The sequence below is a fragment of the Callorhinus ursinus genome, unplaced genomic scaffold (assembly GCF_003265705.2).
Source record: "Callorhinus ursinus isolate GAN/ISIS: 27379988/994484 unplaced genomic scaffold, GSC_fseal_2.0 scaffold38, whole genome shotgun sequence".
NCBI lineage: Eukaryota > Metazoa > Chordata > Mammalia > Carnivora > Otariidae > Callorhinus > Callorhinus ursinus.
The window spans coordinates 273,696-295,617 of NW_027397100.1; the positions used below are offsets into that span (position 1 = coordinate 273,696).

At 40.3% G+C, this 21,922-nt stretch overlaps 1 protein-coding gene across 6 annotated transcripts in view; it reads right to left on the reverse strand.

The window, feature by feature from the left end:
• NCOA3 (nuclear receptor coactivator 3) overlaps positions 1-20,263 on the reverse strand; it is a 139,517-nt gene extending 119,254 nt beyond the window's left edge. For 4 of the 6 annotated variants that reach the window (XM_025875336.2, XM_025875502.2, XM_073880299.1 and 1 more), the window contains exon 1: positions 20,120-20,263. The gene's annotated coding sequence lies outside the window, so the exon portion shown is untranslated. Of the gene's footprint in view, positions 1-15,780; positions 16,104-20,119 lie in introns of those variants that run through there. The other 2 variants (XM_073880302.1, XM_073880301.1) reach the window with 2 other exon arrangements.
• Positions 20,264-21,922: the final 1,659 nt, after the last annotated feature.

Genomic DNA, 21,922 nt, shown 5'->3' on the forward strand with positions numbered 1-21,922 from the left:
AAGAGGTTAAATTCATAAAATCGGAATTTTTTAATTTGATTCCTTAAAACCACTGGTAGGCATTTACCATGAAAGAGATGAAGCAAAGTAGAAGTGGGCAATCTCAATCTTTTTGTAATCTGCTCACCATTCTGCTCTGCCAGTTTATAGAACTGGGGACTTCCTTCACTAGGAAAATAGTGTAATAGGATTTGCCTTCAAATTTGAAATAGCCAAACCACAACATAAGTATCAACTTGAAGTCTACTGACCCTTTGAAATTTTAACAGGAACCTGAAATAGAGGTTAAAATGTTTCTTGAATCCACACCAAATTAGTATCGAGTTTACGAAAATATTTTAAAATTCAAGTGTAAAATTTGTTTTAATTTTCTGAGCATTCTTCAATATAGTATAAAACAAGTATCTACACAGCACTGCAACTAAAATAATGACTTTAGGGCGCCTGGGTGGCTCAGTTGGTTAGGCAACTGCCTTCGGCTCAGGTCATGATCCTGGAGTCCCAGGATCAAGTCCCGCATCCGGCTCCCTGCTCAGCGGGGAGTCTGCTTCTCCCTCTGACCCTCCCCCTCTCATGTGCTCTCTCTCTCTCTCATTCTTGCTCTCTCAAATAAATAAAATCTTTAAAAAAATAAAATAATGACTTTATATGTCTGTATTCTCAGAGGCATAATGAATCTACTAAATAAAACAAAACAAAATTCATTCAAAACAGGAATTTTGGAATCTAAAGATTAAGTAACTTTCCAAGTTCAGTGTTATGGCCACAGATGAAATAATCACACAGTACCTTAGACGTGTGAATTTTCACTAAAAGCTGGCCAGGTGCCATTTTATCATTGACAGAATAGCTTCAAATTCCACTCAGAGCACAACTGCAGTTGCACTGAATCCAGCAGTATAAGCATGCCTGCATGTTATTATAAGGAATCGTGGAAAATTTCACAGGCTGACATCCAGAACGTCTGCGGTTCTTTTTCATATTTCTTTCTTCCTGCAAAGCAGTTATTAGACCAGTAGCTGTTTTGTTTTTTTAAGCTGGAAATTTCCACTGTTTTTTTTTTAAACTAGCCTTCTTAAATGTAAATTGCAAAATATCCCAAAATTCCAGCATGATAGAAAGAGTAATTCAGACAGAAAAGAATTAAAATAGAGATCTTCAAATTATGGTGAGGGGACTGGTAAGCAAACTAAGGTGTCAAGGGGAAAAAAAAAAGGATCCAGGGAAATACTTAGGTGATTTAAGGTTCCAATAATTCAATATAAATACTAAATGTGATAAATAGCATATTGTGAAGCTGGTATTTTTCTCATTAGCTTGTAGGAGAGGCATTCAAAAGCTAATACAATCAGTAGAATAGTTACAGCACACAAACCATGAAAAGAGAAGACAGTATGTTATAGCTTGGTGAGAAAGGACCACAGAGGTAAAGTCACGGAGATCAGTAAGGGTTAAAGAAGGAAGAATGACAAACCGGCATGGCTAAGATTCTGAGTTTTACAAAAGTCTTCAACACTTTTTCATTAGGATTATACCAGACTGATATATTTGATGTTTTTAATCTTAATCTGTAATAATAAATGAGGAAGTAGACAAGAACTTATTGTTGCATTTTTACTAAGGAGGTAAAAAGACATATCAAGCTCCAGGCTACTGAAGATGAAAAATGACTTTTAATAGTTAAATACAGTAGAAAATTTACTATGTTTAAGAACTGATATGTTCTAGGGGCGCCTGGGTGGCTCAGTCAGTCAAGCAGCTGCCTTCAGCTCAGGTCATGATCCCAGCATCCTGGGATCAGCCCCACGTCGGGCTCCCTGCTCAGCAGAGCGGCTGCTTCTCCCTCTCCCTCTGCCTGCTGCTGCTTTTGCCTACTTGTGTTCTCTATTTGTCAAATTAAAAAAAAACAAAAACTGATATGTTCTAAATTAACAATTTTAGTTTTTCCTTCCATTTACATTTATAAAAAATGGAATTATAATAACTGCTGACCAAGCTTTAAAGCACTTGTTATTCCCCAAAATATATATATAACCAGAACTTGAGCATTAGTACACAGACAGTGCAGATCACCAGTAAAGATCTGTACCAACAAAGACTGAGAAAAAATATTTGCAAAATACATCTGATAAAGAGGTATATCCAGAAAATACATTTTAAAAAAGAAACTCTTAAAACTCAGTAACAAAAGGAGGGGAGATAGGATATACTGATACAAAGCAGATCCGTAGAACTTTAAGTAACATCTTACCCCCTAAGACTGAGAATAAGACAAAGATCAAAGGTTATCTCCCCCAAACTGATCAAACTGATCACAATCAAAATCCCAAGACTGTCTGGAAGCATTAGTCATTACAATAAAGGAAAAAGAAAGAAACAAAAAAAGGAAAAAAACAAAAAGCATAATGACACAAAATTATTCACAAAAAACATGATCACCTATATATATAATCCTAAGCAAACTACATAAACACTACTAAAAAATGAGTTTAGCAAGGTGATAAAATATACAGGATATGAAAATTAGTCATATTTCTATATACTAACAAAATTATTGGAAAGTTGAAATTTTTTTTTAAGATTTTATTTATTTATTTGACAGAGACAGCGAGAGAGGGAACACAAGCAGGGGGTGGGGGTGGGAGAGGGAGACGCAGGTTTCCCACGGAGCAGGGAGCCCGATGCGGGGCTCGATCCCAGGACCCTGGGATCATGACCTGAGCGGAAGACAGACACTTAATGACTCGAGCCACCCAGGAAAGTTGAAATTTTTTAAAAACTATATACAATCACATTTTAAAATATGGAACTTGTGATAAATTTGACAATAAGATCTATATGCTGGTAACTACAAAACACTAGGAGAAATTAAAGAAATTAAAGAAGGCCTAAATAGATCTAGAAGACATAATATTTTTAAGAAATCAATTCTTCCCAAATTATCAACTGATTCAATGCAATCACAATCAAAACCACAACAGAGATTTTGCAGAAATCAACAAGATTTTTCTAACAACTGTACAGAAATTCAAACGGCCTAGAAGAGGCAAAACAAATGGGAGGGGGGAAAACAGAGTTGGATGATTTATCCTATCTGATTTCAAGACTGGGGTTAAGACAGACAGATAAACTGACCTGCATGTATTTGGTTGATTTTCAACAGAGGTGCCAAGTCAATGCAATGGCAAATGTATGGTGCTGGAAAAATTCAATAGCCATATACCAGAATATGAACCTCAACTCTTATCTCACACCACATACAAAAATTAACTCAAATGGTCATAGACTCAAATTTAAGAGCTAACACTATAAAACTTCTAGAGGAAAACATAAGAGAAAATCTTAATAATCTTGGGTTGGGATAAGATTTCTTAAATGCAACAAAAAAGGCATGAGCTATAAAACACAAAAATGAATAAACTGAATTCCAGTAACATTAAAAACTTTTGCTCTTCCAAAAAGTTATGAAAATGAAACGGCCTACCACAGTCTCAAATTGTTATTTTTTTTACTTTTTTTTATTTTATTTATTTATTTGAGAGAGAGAATGAGAGATAGAGAGCACGAGAGGGAAGAGGGTCGGAGGGAGAAGCAGACTCCCTGCTGAGCAGGGAGCCCGATGTGAGACTCGATCCCGGGAGTCCAGGATCATGACCTGAGCAGAAGGCAGTCGCCTAACCAACTGAGCCACCCAGGCACCCTCAAATTATTATTTTTTTAGAGAGAACAAGCATGCAAGCAGGAGGGCGGGGGGTGGAGCAGAGGAAGAGAGAGAATCTTAAGTAGGCTCCACACCCAGCACAGAGCCCAATGCTCTTATCTCACAACCCTGAGATTGTGACCTGAGCCAAAATCAAGACTTGGATGCTTAACCAACTGAGCCACCCAGATGCCTCTCAAATTAAATATTTCTAAAACATATATCCAAAAAGGGTTGTTTCTAAAGAACTCTTACATCTCTATTAGATAAACAACCCAACTTAAAAAGGGGCAAAAAATATGAAGACACTTGACCTAAATAAGTACATGAAAATATGCTCGACATTATTAGTCATTAAGGAAACTCGAATTAAAGCCACAATTGGGAGCACAGGGGTTGCTCAGTAGGTTAAGCGTCTGCCTTAGGCTCAGGTCATGATCAAGCCAAGCCCTGCGTTGGGCTCCCTGCTCAGTGAGGAGCCTGCTTCTCCTTCTCCCTGCTGCCCCTCCTGCTTGTTCTCTCTTTTTCTCTCTCTGCGTCTCTCAAATAAAATGTTTTTAAAAAATTTAAAAATAAGGGGCGCCTGGGTGGCTCAGTTGGTTAAGCGACTGCCTTCGGCTCAGGTCATGATCCTGGAGTCCCGGGATCGAGTCCCACATGGGGCTTCCTGCTCAGCAGGGAGTCTGCTTCTCCCTCTGACCCTCTTCCCTCTTGTGCTTTCTATCTCTCATTCTCTCTCTCTCTCAAATAAATAAAATCTTTAAAAAAAAAAATTTAAAAATAAAGCCACAATGAAATACCACTATACACCCACTGGAATAGCTAACATTAAAAAGACTGACCATATCGAGATGCCTGGCTGGCTCAGTCAGTGGAGCCTGGACTCTTGTCGATCTTCAGGTTGTGAAATGAAGCCCCATGTAGGGTGTTACTCAAAAATAAAAAAAACTTTGGGGAATGGGGTGGGGGGATGGGTTAGCCTGGTGATGGGTATTAAAGAGGGCACATTCTGCGTGGAGCACTGGGTGTTATGCACAAACAATGAATCATGGAACACTACATCAAAAACTAATGATATAGGGCGCCTGGGTGGCTCAGTTGGTTAAGCAACTGCCTTCGGCTCAGGTCATGATCCTGGAGTCCCGGGATCGAGTCCCGCATCAGGCTCCCTGCTCAGCGGGGGGTCTGCTTCTCCCTCTGACCCTCTTCCCTCTCGTGCTCTCTATCTCTCATTCTCTCTCTCTCAAATAAATAAATAAAAAATCTTTAAAAAAAAAAACCTAATGATATAATGTATGGTTATTAACATAACAATAAAAAATTAAAAATTAAAAAAATAAAAAAACTTAAAAAAAAAAGACTGTCCATGCCAAGTGCTGGTAAGGATGTAGAATAACCAAAACTACCATACACTGCTGGGAGAATGTAAGATGGTACAACCACTTTGAGATACAAGTAGCAGTTTCTTTTAAAAGAAAAAATATTTTTAAGATTTTATTTTATTTTAGAGGCGGGGGCGGGGAGAGAGAGAGAACTCAAGTGCATGGAGCGGGGGGAAGAGGGAGCAGGAGAAAAAGTCTCAAGCAGACTCTGCACTGAGCACAGAGCCCAATTCACGGTTTGATCTCAAAACCCTGAGATCACCAACCTGAGCAGAAACCAAGAGTCAGATTCTTAACCGACTGTGCCACCCAGGCACCCCAGTTTCTTAAAATTTTTAAGTGTTCGACATACAATTACTATATAACAGACATTCCATTTACTCAAGAGAAATAAAAGCCTATGTCACAACAAATCCTTGTATATAAATGTCAAAGAAGCTATATTTTGATACCAAAAACTGAACACAACCCAGATGTTCATCAACAGGTGAAGAGATAAACTGGGATACACCTATACACAGAAATAGCACTAAGCAATAAAAAACAAAACTACTAATATGACACCTGGCTGGCTCAGCTGGTAGAGCATACAACTTCTGATCTCGGGGTTGTCAAGTTTGAGCCTTGCATCAGGTGTAGAGATTACTTAAAAATAAAATATTTTTTTAGATCTATTGACATATGCAACAACACGGATGAGATGAATCCCAAAATAACTACACAGGAAGTAAAAGAAACCAACTCCTCTCAAAAAAAAAGTACGTAGCACTTTTGGTTTTCAGCTCAGAGAAAGAAAAGGTGCAACGGTCTTCAGTCATCCCAAATCCAGGTTCATCCAACACCAGATGCCTCTTTCATGCTGCCTGCCTAAGTTCAAACCCAACCAGATCAAAATCATATACTTGAGGTACAGCAGTGGGGAAGTCGGTGCCATGTCTGAGCTGGCCCCCAAGATCAATCCCCCTAGATCTGTCACCAAAAAAAGTTGGTGATGACATCATCAAGACACCTGGTGATCCGAAGGGTACAAGGATTATAGTGAAACTGACCATTCAGAATAGAAAGGCCCAGATTATCAAAGCCCTCAAGGAACCTCCAAGAGACAGAAAGCAACAGAAAAACATGAGTAGTGTTTTCTCTGTTAAGCACAGCGGAAATATTACTTTTTTTTTTTTTTTTTTTTTTAGTTTATTTGACAGAGAGAGAGAGACAGCAAGAGAGGGAACACAAGCAGGGGGAGTATGAGAGGGAGAAGCAGGCTTCCCGCCAAGCAGGGAGCCTGATGTGGGGCTCGATCCCATCATGACCTGAGCCGAAGGCAGACGCCTAACAACTCGGCCACCCAGGCGCCCCAGGAAATACTACTTTTGATAAAATTGTCAACCCTGCCCAACAGATGAGGCACAGATCTTTAGCCAGAGAACTCTCCAGAACCATTAAAGAGATCCTGGGGACTGCCCAGTCTTTGGGCTGCCAATGTTGATGGCCACCACCCTCATGACATCATAGATAACATCAACAGTGGTACAGTGGAATGCCCAACTAGCTAAGAACTACAAAGGAAAATATTTCAATAAAGGATCATTGGACAACCAATGGGGGGGAGTACACAGCAAACGATTCCATTTATATAAAATTCTCAAAAAGGTCAACTAATCTTCAGTGACATAAGGCAGATCAGTAATTACAGAAGATGGGGGGAGGGATGGATTATAAAGAGATATAAGGATATTTCTACTAGAGTTAATAGGTATTTCCATTATTATAACTGTGGTGACAGATTAACAGGTAGACCTCTATGTCAAAACTCAAACTGTATACTTTAAATATATGTAATTAACCGAATGTCAATTATACCTCAATAAAGTTAAAAAAAGAAAAAAGCAAACTATAGTGATAGAAGGCGGAACAGTGGTTGACTGAATACTACAAAACCCAAAAGAGGACTAAATACAAATGGGCAAGATTGAACTTTCTGGGGTGATGCAAATGTTCTGCATCTTGTTTGTGGTGGTAGTAAAACAACAATTTACATCTGTCAAAACAAATGGCACACTTAAAATGGTTCAACTGTGGTATAAGTAAATCATACCTCAAAAAAGCAGATTTCTACATATTAAATAAAAATCCAAATGTTATATAGGTACATTTTTTTTTCAAGATTTTATTTATTTGAGAGAGAGAGAGACAGAACACAAGCACGGGGAGAGGCAGAGGGAGAGGGAGAAGCAGACGCCCCACTGAGCTGGGAGCCCAACATGGGGCTCATGACCTGAGCTGAAGGCAGACACTTAACCATCTGAGCCACCCAGGCACCCCTATATAGGTACATTTTAAACACCTTTAAACACATTAAACAGAATATAATCACAACATATTGTAGTTTACCACCTCATTAATCTATGCTACCAGTTTAACATCCTGACTTTTTTCACTTTTTTTTTTTTTAAAGATTTTATTTGTAAGTAACCTCTACACCCAAAATGGGGCTCAAACTCCAACCCCAAGACCAAGAGTCACATGCTCTTCTAACTGAGCCAGCCAGGTACCCCTTATTTTACATTTTTTAAATTTTTACATTTGATTTATGTTACAAAAGAAAAAGAAATCATAAAAGCACTAGAAGAAACACATGAGGTAAGGGAAACAAGCAGTTACATACACTGCTGATGGATTCATAAAGTGATACAACCTCTACAACTGGGAGCAAGTTGCAATTATCTATAAAACTTAACTTCATACTCTTTAGTACCCTAGCATTCTACTTCCAGAAATTTTTATATGCATAACAAAACATGGGAACAAAGAAATATGTATGAGGATATTCACTTACAGCTTTGTAGTAATATGAAACTGGATACATTATGATATATCCACACAGAATACTGTATAACCATTAGAATTTAGTAGTTATAAATATAGATATGAAACCTTCCCCAAGATCATTTAAAAAACATACACAATCCAGAACAGGACTCCTGAGTGCCAATTACATAAGTGAGTTCTGCCCAGGGACGCCTGGGTGGCTCAGTTGGTTAGACATCTACCTCCGGCTGAGGTCATGATCCCAGGGTCCTGGGATCGAGCCCAACATCGGGCTCCTGGCTCAGCAGGAGGCCTGCTTCTCCCTCTCCCACTCCCCCTGCTTGTGTTCCCTCTCTCACTGTCTCTGTCAAATAAATTAATAAAATCTTAAAAAAAAAAGAAAAAATTTATCTGCCTATACTTGTGTGTTTTTCTGAATGTATGCTACACTTTAATATAAAATTTACCCACAAATGTAGGAGAAATTCACTAAACTTAAAAGCTTTTAAGCATGTGCATTTATATGCCTTGAGTTAACAATGACTACAGTTAACAGTAACTCTGAGACGGGATAGGGAGGTGGCTAGGAGACAGCTGAGGAAGGATGCCTTACTTTCCACTGTATTCTCTTTGGTACCTTTTTAATTTGTCCCATGTGTAACTGTTATATATATCAAAAAATATTTTTGAACTGAGACCATTTGCAACCAAAGCTCTGTATGAGTTGGGATTTTCATAATACAGAAATAAACTAGAGGCAGAGATGGATTTAGATCCATAATAGTTCTTCATAACCCAATTTCAAATTTTTATATTCATCACAGCAATCTCATTTTCACTGCCTTTATAACCAGCAAACAGTTTAAATTTCAACTTAGAAAATAAATTTTAATAAAATCACATTTTCTATTTTGAACAGGGTTTTGTAAAAGACTTCATTTGAAGAAAAAAAAAGGCTCTACAGTACAAAAGACTATTAAATGAGATGATGTACATTAAACACCCAACACTATCCAAGCATACAGGCTTGAATAAATGGTAGCTTTTATCTTTTGTATCTAAGAATATGAATCAGAACACAGGAAAGAGAATTTTACTAGGGTAAGAGCAGGGAAGACAGAACAAGGGAAATTTAACAGCAACTAGAGTACAAAATACATAGACAGAATTAAGGAGATAATACTGGAAATGTAGATTAGAGTCAGATTATGAAAGGCTTTGGGAACTCCACGGGAAGGAGTTTAGTTTCATACTCTTAGATAATGAACAATAGATCTCATGCCTTCAAGCAGTCAAGCAAGAGAAGGGATAAGTTTTTAAAAGATAAATAAGAGGGGAGTCTGGCTGGCTCAGTTGGTGGAGCATGCGACTCTTGATCTTGGGGGTCATGAGTTCGAGCCCCACACTGGGAATAGAGACTACTTAAAAAGAAATAACAAAGAAATGTGGCTCTCATAAGCAACAGGTGGAAGTATAAGTTTAGTATAATCTCTTTGGAAGCACCTAGGAAAGAACTATTAAAGTTTTGTTTTGTTACTTTTTTTTAAGATTTTATTTATTTATTTGAGAGAGAGGGATAGCACACAAGAGAGGGAGAGGGAGAAGCAGGCTCCTGCTGAGCAAGGAGTCCAATGCGGGGCTGGATCCCATTACAATTTAAAATGTATATTTCCTTTGATTCAGAAATTTCACCTCCAAGATGTCTATACTGAGATATACTCAAGCCTACACACAGATCTACATATAGTTCACTGCAGTAACAATCAAAATAGTAAAAGATTGGAAATAACAATGCAGAACTGGTTAAAATAGGTTATATAAAATCCATTTGTACAATGGAATATTATATAGCCTTTTAAAAATTTGAGATATAGGGGTGCCTGGGTGGCTCAGTCATTAAGCGTCTGTCTTCGGCTCAGGTCATGATCCCAAGGTCCTGGGATCGAGCCCCGCATCAGGCTCCCTGCTTGACAGGAGGCCCACTTCTCCCTCTCCCACTCCCCCTGCTTGTGTTCCCTCTCCCGCTGTGTCTCTGTCAAGTAAATAAATAAAAATCTTTATTGGAAAAAAAAGAAACAAAGAGGGAGAGGGAGAGATTAGGGAAAAAATACTGAAGAGAGAGACATCCACAACTGTATGTAGAGAATATCCTCTAACTTCAGTAGCCTTTGGGAAGGGGGGTAGCTATAAAGACCAAAGACCTGGGGGACCATGATCCTTACTTTCTCAAGGTATACCTTTTTGTACTGCTTCAACTCTACCAAGTTTATGCCTCCTTTTCAATTAAAAAAGAAGTTTTTTTCTTTCACTGCAACTAAGCATTATAGAATAGAAGATGTGGGAAAGAGGGATCAGAAGCAGCAATTAATTCCCTTTAGATCTAACCCATCTCTTCCATTAAGTTTCCAACAATTCCAGTTGAAAACGACCTTTTCTTCCTCTGAACTTCTGAAACACTTATTTATGAATTGTTGCAACTATATTTTTTCAATTATACTTATTTCTCAACTAGATTATAAACCCCTATATCACAAAGGGATTTTAACACCTACAGTGCCTAGCACAATTCTTTGGAGAACAGTGGTACTGAATAAAAACATCTGAACAACTCAGAGAAGGACTGTCCAGTCCTAGGGCATTTGGGAAATATGAATGTATTCTAAGACCCAGACATGATTTATCTGGGACAACTTTATGAGGGAGACATAGGTCCCAAGCAAATCCTTAGGACTCTAATTTTATCTCAATATCCAGATAGAAAAGTGGACTTGAGAGTTAGAACTCTAGAAACTTTCATATCCAAACACCAAGCATTTGGGGGGACTTAATAATATAGGATTTCAAAAGCTTATTAAAGGAATAGTCCCCACCTCAAAAAAGTAATACAATTTGACTGAATCTGTCCTACCAATGAATAAATACTGACCCCTATGCATGTGAGAAGACAATAATATCAGAAAGTAAGAACCAATTTTTCAGTTGTGGTGGTCTGGGAAATTTACTTAAACGAGACAGGATCTGAACTGGACCTTAAAGACTGGCCTAGATAGCAAAGGAGAAGAGGCAGAAAGAAGCAGCGTGACTGAAATAAGAGGCAACAAAAATGGGAAAGATTGATTTTTAAAAAGACTATGATAACTGAATATCAGGTTAAGGCTTTTGGATTGTACTGTGCAGATTTTTTTTTTAAGATTTTTTTTTTTATTTATTTATTTGAGAGAGAGAATGAGAGATAGAGAGCATGAGAGGGAAGAGGTTCAGAGGGAGAAGCAGACTCCCCGCTGAGCAGGGAGCCCGACGCGGGACTCGATCCCGGGACTCCAGGATCATGACCTGAGCCGAAGGCAGTCGCTTAACCAACTGAGCCACCCAGGCGCCCTGTACTGTGCAGATTTTTAAGCAAAAACTGTATCAAAATGATGTTTAATAAGTACAGAGAGGACTTAGGGAAAGAACAGAGACTACTTTGAAAGCTGTTACATAATCTAGAAATAAAGGGCTTGAACTAGTTTCAGAAATTGTAATGAAAATATATTTAAGAGAAATGTATCAATAGGACTCTGCAAAAACAAAACCAGTTTATTCAAATCCACTCACTTAACATTTATTGAATATTTAAATGACCAAGTCTTAAAATGCCTTATGTCTAAGCTCTTACTAATGATTTCTCACCAACAGACACTGCTCTCTCCATATTAAAATCTTACTCATTCTTCAAAGTCCTGCATCCTGATCACCTGGTCAGAAGTAGTCCCTTTCTTCCTCTGAACTTCTTGATCTTTATAAGCAAAACAGATTGCCTTGTAGTAAAGTGATGTAAGTAACTGACTGTGCACACTTGGAGGTCAAAACCTTTTTAACTCTCACAGTGCCTTAACACTACAAGCTTAATAAACACTGGTTAAGTATGTGTTTGTACGGGGGAGTGGGCAGTCGCCAAACAATAGCAATCTGCTTCTCCCTCTGACCCTGTTCCCTCTGGCGCTCTCTATCTCTCATTCTCTCTCTCTCAAATAAATAATAAAATCTTTAAAAAAAAATAGCAAATTAAAGATGATTAAAGCTTAAGGCTAAAAGAATGGTGGTGCGAAAAGTCAGTTTAAAAAGTAACATGTGGGAGGTATCTCGAACTCTGAGAAAAGAAAACTGGAGCTTATTGGACAATTTCCCAATTCCAGGTTCACCTAACCTGGGATCCATCCACCTAAGGTTTCCACCATTCTAGATGTGGTTGTGCACTTTGAAAGTAGCTTCTGAATTCATTTTATTGATTCCTGATGAAATATTCCTAATACTTAACATAGTAATAGTTTTTGTCTTATTACACGAAGAAGATACTACTGGCCCTCCAATGGATGTAACGTGTGTAGTTATTCTTCTCACTGGCAAAGTTAGATTTTCCTAGATGCAGCCAAACACTTGCTCTGACAGCAATGGGGCCAAACATGTTGGCTGGGATGAAAATCATAAAACACAACCACCACCGGGCGCCTGGGTGGCTCAGATGGTTGGGCGTCTGCCTTCAGCTCAGGTCATGATCCCAGAGTCCTGGGATGGAGTCCCGCTTGGGGCTCCTTGCTCAGCAGGGGAGTCTGCTTCTCCCTCTCCCTCTGCCTCTCCCCCTGCTTGTTCTCTCTTTGTCTCTCTTGCAAGTGAATAAATAAAATCTTTAAAAAGTAAAATAAAAAACACAACCACCACCAGACAGGTAAAGAGAAAAGAGATGAGCTTGTTTGGAGCAGAATGTGTTTTTTATTTTACTTTTTAAAGATTTTATTTATTTATTAGAGAGCGAGCGAGAGAGAAACAGCATGAGAGGGGAGAGAGTCAGAGGGAGAAGCAGGCTCCCCGCTGAGCTGGGAGCCCGATGTGGGACTCGATCCCAGGACCCCGGGATCATGACCTGAGCCGAAGGCAGTCGCTTAACCAACTGAGCCACCCAGGCGCCCTGGAGCAGAATGTGTTTAGACAAAAGACACAATCTGGTGAAGAGAATACTGGGTAATCCTTAAAACATTTTCAAATAAAGTTGCTAAATTTCAATTTGGAAACAAAATCAAGCTGATACAGCTACTCTACAGAGTGACTTAAATTCAATAATGCATTTCACTGATGACAGCTTTACTGAGAGTAAAGAAAAATATGACTTCATTTTCTTACAACAGAAGGAGGGGACTGAAAATTCTCTCCCCCTCCTGCTTAGAGGCACATGTGTGCAAGCACACGCTTTGCAGCTTATAGCATATACTAGAGTGAAGTCAGGGGCTCAAAGTCATCCTACTCCAAACTGATGAGTTAGTACTGAAAGATTACCATATCTGGTATAAAGAGCTTAATCCATTTAATGTTTGACCAACAAAATTTAAATATAAGGACATTCTACATATTTATAAAATGCTTCAAGTTTATAAAATCTTCTAATATAAGGAGCCTTGGAAGACCACATACTCCACCCGCTTTGTTTCATGAATTTTAAGACCTAGAGACTGATTTGCAGGAAGCTTACAGTACTAGCTTACAAATTCTCAACTCTTCACAGGTAAGTATCATTTTTAAAGTAACAAGCTAACAAACGATTAGGTAACAAAAGGGGAAAATATTCAAAGGTTTTCACTTGTAAATTTTTTTTATATATGTTTATTTTTAGTAATCTCTACCCCCAATGTGGGGCTCGAACTCATGACCTGGAGATCAAGAGTTACATGCTCTTCCGAGTAAGGTAGCCAGGCCCCCCCAAGATTTTTTTTTTTTAATTAAAGTTGTTTTAAAACTGAGCGTGTGATCATGCTGCTCTTTCAACCAGTAACAATTAATTCTCATTTATAAAAATGTCAGTTTAGGACATTTAGATTATGATAAACACTTCCTCTCAAAGTAAAAATAATTTGGTTTTAGATTTCACTTAAATAGAACAGCAAAGAATATTTACTCTTAAAGTCTCCCTCCCCCCCCCCTTTTTTTTTGTTAAAACTCTTTCTTCCCCTCCCCATGCTTTCTCCTCTTTTGTGCTCAAGTTCTCAAATGCATAAGATGGAGGAACAATACCACAATGCAACTGCAGGCTTCCTGCCTACTAGTCAGTCATTATTCTTGACTCAAGAACTTTCAAAACACTGCTTGGGTTGCTTTGAAATTCCCTCTTTCAGATTTTCCCTCCTTCATGGAACATCTATTTAAAAGAATGACTTCAAAAATGTCTTGCTACACCCAATCACAACTCTCTGGGATGTAAATGCCTTAAATTCGCCAAACACCAATCTGAAAGTACAAGACAGAAAAAAAAAAAAAAAAGTATTTCTGGCCAAGCATAATAGTATTTTTTCTCATACATATATTAATCCTGTTTCTGCAAAATTCCATATTTACGACTACAATACTACCATCACTTGTTTTTAAACATCATATAGATCTCTGTCTCGAACTACACTGGATCAACGGAAAAGGGCTACCTTCATTATTGCTGACAAAGTAAAGTTCACACCAAAATGAAGTATATTCATTTATTTTAAAAAGTTACCAAGGGCAGGGGCGTCTGGGTGGTTCAGATGGTTAAAGCGTCTGCCTTCGGCTCAGGTCATGATCCCAGGACCCTGGGATCGAGCCCTACATCAGGCTCCCCGCTTAGCGGGGAGCCTGCTTCTACCGCTCCCTTTGCTTCTCCCCCTGCTCATGTTCTCTCTCTCTCTCTCTCTCTCTGTGTCTTGAATGAATAAATTAAAAAAATATTTTAAAAAAATAAAAAGTTACCAAGGGCAGAAAAAATTACCAGCAGCAGTCACCTGGAAACCTGGGGAACTTCCCATTTCCTATGACCACACTTTGATGGTGGCAGTAGTACTTCTAAGTTTATTTGGTTTTTGAGATAAACCAATGGTGCTACTCTACACTGAGACATGGGGCGTGGGGAGGGGGGATAAATTATATACCCAGTTAAACATGTGTTCTTTCCTTTTTTTAAAGGCAAAAGCATTAAAAATGAAGGTCAAACACATTGGTTCATGAGTAACAACTTGTCAAATTGTTAAAATAAATAAAAATTTTTCCAACACCTCTAACAAAAAAAAAGACTAATCTATTTCAAACAATATTCAAAAACGCTCAATCCCAGTACAACAAAATAATTTAGCTAGTCCCCTGGAGTTTGTTATAATGAGATTTAACCTGTACACTCAACATTCAATTAACCATGAGGCTTATCCTAATTGAGGATTATGCTGACTTCTGCAGTCTTTTCCCATCTATCCATCTACCACTCCTACTCAGCTGCTATGGCTACGAAAAGCAAAGCCCCAGGGAGCAGTAGATTATCCATTACTATGTGGTACCCATGCCAATATTCCCTTTTCATCTTTACACGGATGATGAAGAGTTAAATTTAGTAATCTAATCAGCCTAGTTTCCAAAAAGTGAAACTTCAGAACCCTCACTCATAACCTCTAACCGAAGAAATTAAACATTTCAGAAGAATACCTTCATAGGTGACCAGCAGACAAGAAAAGTTACACTCAATGGGGCGCCTGGGTGGCTCAGTTGGTTGAGCGACTGCCTTCGGCTCGGGTCATGATCCTGGAGTCCCGGGATCGAGTCCCGCATCGGGCTCCCTGCTCAGCGGGGAGTCTGCTTCTCCCTCTGACCCTCTTCCCTCTCGTGCTCTCTATCTCTCATTCTCTCTCTCTCTCAAATAAATAAATAAAATCTTTAAAAAAAAAAAAAAAAGAAAAGTTACACTCAAAAAAAAGACTAGTCCATTTGCTCTTAAAATATTCTTTGAAAAGCCTGTTTGCCAGACAGATCAGACTTCTTTCCTTTGCCTCTAGGCCACAAAATTTACTACAGTTAAATAAACCTTTATTACTACCCCCCTGTAAATTGACCCAGGCCGGCAGAACCTACCAAACTGGAGGAGAAGCAGGATCCCTGTTAATGCTGACAAAGTTGGGAACTGGCAGTATGTAGTCTAAGATTATCCAGTTTGTGGATAAATCAGCCTCCTAGACAGCACAGGTCTTCCTTTCAACTGTTGCTGTGTATCTTCTGGCCATTTTCCTGTTCATTTAACAACTCTCCACCAGAAGGTAGGAAAGGGAAAGGCGATTAAATTCAAGTCAATTCCATCACTTGTTAGGAGCTGAAAATAAGGTTAGACTCTGGATAAACTGCACCCTTAACCCAAAACAATCTCCCAGAAACCCTATCAGAAATCCAACAGGCTAAATGAATTTACCTAGCAAACACTAACAAAATGAAGGAATAAGCCTCATTACAATAGAGCCCCTCCTCCACTTTAACTGAGAAATGTTCATTTTGTCATCCCCTCTCCACCACCAAAAAGCACTCAATAAAACAGAAGAAAATGCCTACATTTTACTGCAATACTCAATCTCAATGCTATCCATGAAGATCTAAACATACAGTCACCTATTTCTTTAATCTGTTTAACTATGAGAAAGAAGAAAAGTTAATATACATTTCTAGTACTAATTTTCTGCTCTCAGAGCTTTAACCACTCAATAATAAAATAAAATAAAAAAATATTCTACACTACAGAATATATATTCTGTAGTTCAAACCAAACTGGGACAGGTCCTCTCTGGTTTAACCTGTGAGAAACTCGTCAACATGATCAACAATTCATTTTTCTAGTCCTAGGTAGCATCAGATTAACAACTGCATTAAATTGTGGTCGCTTTCCAGTGTAGACAGCCACTGGAGGCTATACTCATTCTAAACTTGCAACAAATCTAGTTTTCAAAAGTAGTCTACATCCTCAGGCCAAGGCCTGAAATTATATAGTCTAAAAAAATGCAAAAGAAACCCTAAAGCCATTTATTTTAACACCAATTTGGCAAAGAACCATAGTAGTTTGTTTTTTTTATCTTACCCTACTGTCCAAACTAAAATTTTTTAAATTATTCTTTTAAAAAACTTCTCAAAAACATAGTAGTCTTTAAAAGAAACTATTCTAGGGAGCCTGGGTGGCTCAGTTCGTTAAGCGACTGCCTTCAGCTCAGGTCATGATCCTGGAGTGCCGGGATCGAGTCCCACATCCGGCTCCCTGCTCAGCAGGGAGTCTGCTCCTCCCTCTGACTCCCCCCTCTCGTGTACTCTCTCTCTATCTCATTCTCTCAAATAAATAAAATCTTTAAAAAATAATAAAATAAAAAATAAAAGAAACTATACTAGAGGCGCCTGGATGGCTCAGTCAGTTAAGTGTCTTGCCTTCAGCTCAGGTTATGATCTTAGGGTCCTGGGATCAAGCCCCACATCGGGCTCTCTGCGGAAACAGGGAGCCTGCTTCCCCATCTGCCTGCCCCTCTGCCTGCTGTTCTCTCTCGTGCGCTGTCAAGTAAATAAAATCTTAAAAAAAATAAAAAATATTCTAGAATCATACAGTCAATACACAAAAGCCTAAATAAAAACAATTTTAAAAAAAACCTTATCTTTACTATGTCCCTGACACAGTAAGGAAGTTTATTTCAAAAGACCAGTCAAGAAGGCTTTAGTAAGTGACCATTTCAAAAACTATTTTTTATTTCGCATCGCCTAGAAAAAGGATCCAGGGTCCAACAGTACACGGACTCCTTACTGAATGAATTCTAATTTATTTGTTGGGGGGGAGGATTTATTGAAATAATTCTTAAATAGGGATAAGAATATATCCCTGATATAAGAATTAATCTTTTTTTTAAGTTTTTAAAGATTTTATTTATTTGACAGAGAGGGAGAGAGCACAAGCAGGGGGAGCGGCAGCCAGAGGAAGAGGGAGAAGCAGATTCCCCGCTGAGCAGGGAGCCTGATGCGGGGCTTGATCTCAGGACCCTGGGATCATGACCTGAGCCAAAAGCAGACATTTAACTGACTGAGCCACCCAGGTGCCCCAAGAAGTAACTCTTGGAGGGGGGAGGGGTGCACAGTATACTGAATTTCAAAATACAGTGAAATGATTTAATATAATCCCATAGCCTAAACTCTAATATCATTGAATTTTTTTTAATGAATTGTTAGTGTTGGTAAATTTAAAACCACCATCCTAAAACTTACAAAAATACAAAATCTGTTAATTATGCTGAGGCTGTTTTGCATTTTCAAAGCCTCTGTAGGTAAGGAATATTTTATGGTAAAAATATTTCCTACAACTCCTCTAGAAACATTACAGCTTCCCATTTATTCCACAATCCTCATGTCCAAAATGTAGTTCTGTATGCTAGAAGCTGGCATATACCTTTTTTTTAATACTGACTGGACAATTAAGTCACTTCTATCAATACAGAAAATACCACTATAATTTAGGATCACAGGCAACCTAGATTACCGTTCATTTAAATGCAGAACCTGAAGCAACCTCCAGTGACAGGAGCTATAGCGTTCAATATCATTTTACATGTTACAAACAGAGGCTTCATCTTACATACAAACAATGAACCCTGGCAGCATTCTTCATCCTAAAGCCCCACAGACTGTTACTTCTTTAAGGGTGTTAGTACATAAGGCAACATAAGCAGTAAGTTCAGAAGCCCTTTCTTAATAGCTATCAACATTTGTTCAAGACAGTGAAAAGAAAACAATATTCCCACTACATTTTCCCTTTCTTCTGTTCATTTTATTTTCCTGCTTTGGCACCCAACAAGGATATGTTTCAAATAAAAATCTTAAAATAATTATTCCAAAGACCAAAGATACTCTAAAAACCAGTAAGAGTCACTGCCTCCAAGGAGCCCAAATTGGAGGGTTTAGAGGAGACTCATTTTCAATGTTTGCGTACCTTTCCAGTTGGGTATTATATCTGGTATAACCTATTCTAAATAGAGCAATAATTTATGTGTTTTTTCAAGAACAAACATTTCATGAACTTCCAGATTTCCGTTTAACAGTTTATGCGGCATTCACAAGACCTATGTTTGGGGTTTTTTTGTTGTTTTCTTTTTTGGGGAGGGGGTTCCATCATCCTCTATACAACCTGCTGCAACACATACTGAAGGTTTCCTGCAGCCAGGGACCAGTAAGGTGGATCCGAAGCCAGGCATTTAAATCAAGGAGACGCAGCAATCTCGCTCAATACTACTACCACTCACTCATCTCATTCAAATCCATTTAAACCCACTGCAGCAAGACAGCTGGTACTCGCCTTCCTGTTTCTTTACGGTACAGGCTTAATAAGAAAAACAGGTTGGCTTTGAAGCGCTGCTCAAAAACTGCAAAAAAGGAAGTCTTCACATTCGGGAGGGGAAAAAAGAAGTTTTGACTTCGGGAGAATTTCATACCTTTCGTGTCATTCCATTTAGGAATCCCGAACTCCTCCTGCTTAGTGAGATTTCTGAAACGATGCTTTCTCCCTCTCACAACTGCTCTTTTGGTTAACTTTTCCACCTTCAGTGCCCTCAAACTAGAAGCAACTAAGCCTTCCAACGACTCATGGTTTTTTGGTTTTGGGGTCTTTTTTTTTTTTTTTTAAAGCATGTGCAAGACAATTTAAATCATTACAAACTGAATCAATGTATGTAAGGTTAGAGATGGGGACGGGAAAAATAGTACTAATAAAGACAGCCAAACCCCAAATTTGATCCACCAACTTCCCACTTGCCATTTCCCAACCTTCACACCAGAGGTAGCAAAATGCCTTTTCACTGAGAAAACTGCGGAGAACCTACCCGTGCCCAAAATGAAATTCCGCAGATAATTTGAGTTAAAATATTAAAAATGCCCTAGTGAAGGAGGAAACACAGCAACAAAATGCAGCCCGACTCTGAGTGCGACTGGGAGGCTGGCGTGGGGGTCGGTGGGGTCTGTGCGGTTTCCCCCGCCCCCTAATTCTTCAGAATAACTGCGAAGGAGCCGAGGCAGCGGGAGGAGGGGGACGCGGAGAGCGTTCTAAAGCAGCCCTAAGGGCTGGGAGAAGATAAAACTTTAGGGACAGGAAGGAAAAGTGGGCCCCCGCGGTCCCCCCAAACTCGTCAGGGTGACCCCTGCGAGGGGACCTCCTTGCACCCCCAAGCCGGCTGCCGCCCCACCTCGACTCCCCTTCCTCCGGCTGCGGGCCGCCCCGGACTGCGGAGAAGCAACGCGGCCCCGACACCCCGAAACTATCTCAGCGCGCCCCCCTCTCGGCGCGCCCCTCAGTGCCTCCGCGGAGCCGCAGGCACCGGCTCGCGGCAGCCCCGAGACTCGCCCTCCTTCCCTCCGCCTCGCACTCCACCCCCTCGCCCGCCGCCGCTCCTCCTTTATCTCCACTCACCGCCCGCCGCCATTTTCCTCGCAGCTCAGCTTTAAATCGGAAACTCGCCGCTCAGCCCGCAGCCGCCACCACTGCCGCCACCACCGACTCAGCCGCCGCGGCCGCCGCCGTCGCTGTGGAGGGGCTGAGGCGGCAGTGCCTGGAGCCCCGGCGCGGGGGCCTCCGGGATATGTAGTCCCGAGGCCACGCCCAGCACTACCGGTCCCAGGGGGCCTTGCGCGGCCTGGGCGCTAGGTGCCCCCGCCCGGCCCAGCTCCCGGCGACTGGAGGGCGTGGCGGTGTGGACCCTCCGGCCGCTCCGCCTCGATCCCTGCCCGGGAGCTGCGGCGGCGTCCGGAGGACTAGAATGTTGCTCTGGCCCTGCCCTTAATCTTGTCATACTTGCCTTCGTCCAGTAATATCTAACATTTACGGAGCGTTTATTGTGTGCCAAGTTCTGATCCTCAAAACAAGCATCCTTTTGGGATCACTGTTATCCTCATTGTTCAGACGAGCAAACTGAGGCACAAGGTCAGAAGCCACCGGGTTGTTCATTAGACGCTAAAGCCACTGGGCGAAAGGTTGTTTGGCAACAGTATATTCACTATACATTCAGTCCCTAAGTATCATCCCACGGAGTAACTTGCTTTGCAGTGGACAGAACTGGCAGACACCACCTTAACCGGGAGATCTAATCACCAACACTATCGCTTAGCGTCACCAATAATGGATCTGATATTATGTGTCTCCTGATATGATGCAATGGGGATGGCATTATGCCTCCTCTGTAGAATCCTTGCCCAAATAATAGCTACCCTGAACCTAACTATGGAGAAACAATCAGACAAATCCAGAATGTGGGACATATGCTGCAAAACACCTTTCCTGAGCTCTTAAAAATACCAAAGCGGGAAAGAGGTGAAAACTAAACGCATTAGGTGAGCCTCGATTGGATCAAGGTTTCTCCCTTAATGTAAAAAGGACTTCGGGAGGGAAATTTTAATATGGACTATATATTAGATAATACTATTGAATCAGTATTAAGTGTGTTGAGTGTGGCTAGAACAAAATCACCGCTTTATGCTCCACCATAACCATTTCCCACCCGGACTGTGGCAGTAGCTTCCTCACTGTTCTCCCAGCTTCCTTCGTTCCAGCCTTTCAAACTGGAGTCCCTTCTCAACATAGCAGTCGGAGAGATCCTGGTAGAAACCAAGTCACTTTATGTCTGTCATCCAAATTCTTTGCAGTAACCTGTAAAGCCCCGCACAACCTGTCTTTCCCTCTCAGTCATCTCTCAGTTCTTGTCCAACTCACTGCTATATTCCGGGTCCACCGGACTCCTCGGGGCCCCTTCAACATGCCTAGCACACACTGGCCTCAGAGACCTCGCATTTGCTACTTCTACCTAGTTCATTTTTTCCCCGGGAAAGCTCAATTTTTTTTTTTTTAACTCACCACCCTGTTCAAGACCTGAGCTGAGATCAAGAGTCGGTCGCTTAACCTTAACTGACTGGAGCCACCCAGGTGCCCCTCCCCTGGAAAGTTGAAATCACTCCCTCCCTCATCTCCCCCATGGTCATTGTCCAAATGTCACTTCTTCAGGGAGGCCTTCCCTGATTTCTCTACTTTATAAAGATTTCTTTTTAAAGATTTTATTTATTTATTTGACAGAGAGAGACACAGCCAGAGAGAGGGAACAGAAGCAGGGGGCGAGGGAGAGGGAGAAGCAGGCTTCCTGCGGAGCAGGGAGCCCGATGCCGGGGCTCGATCCCAGGACCCTGGGATCATGACCTGAGCCAAAGGCAGACGCTTAATGACTGA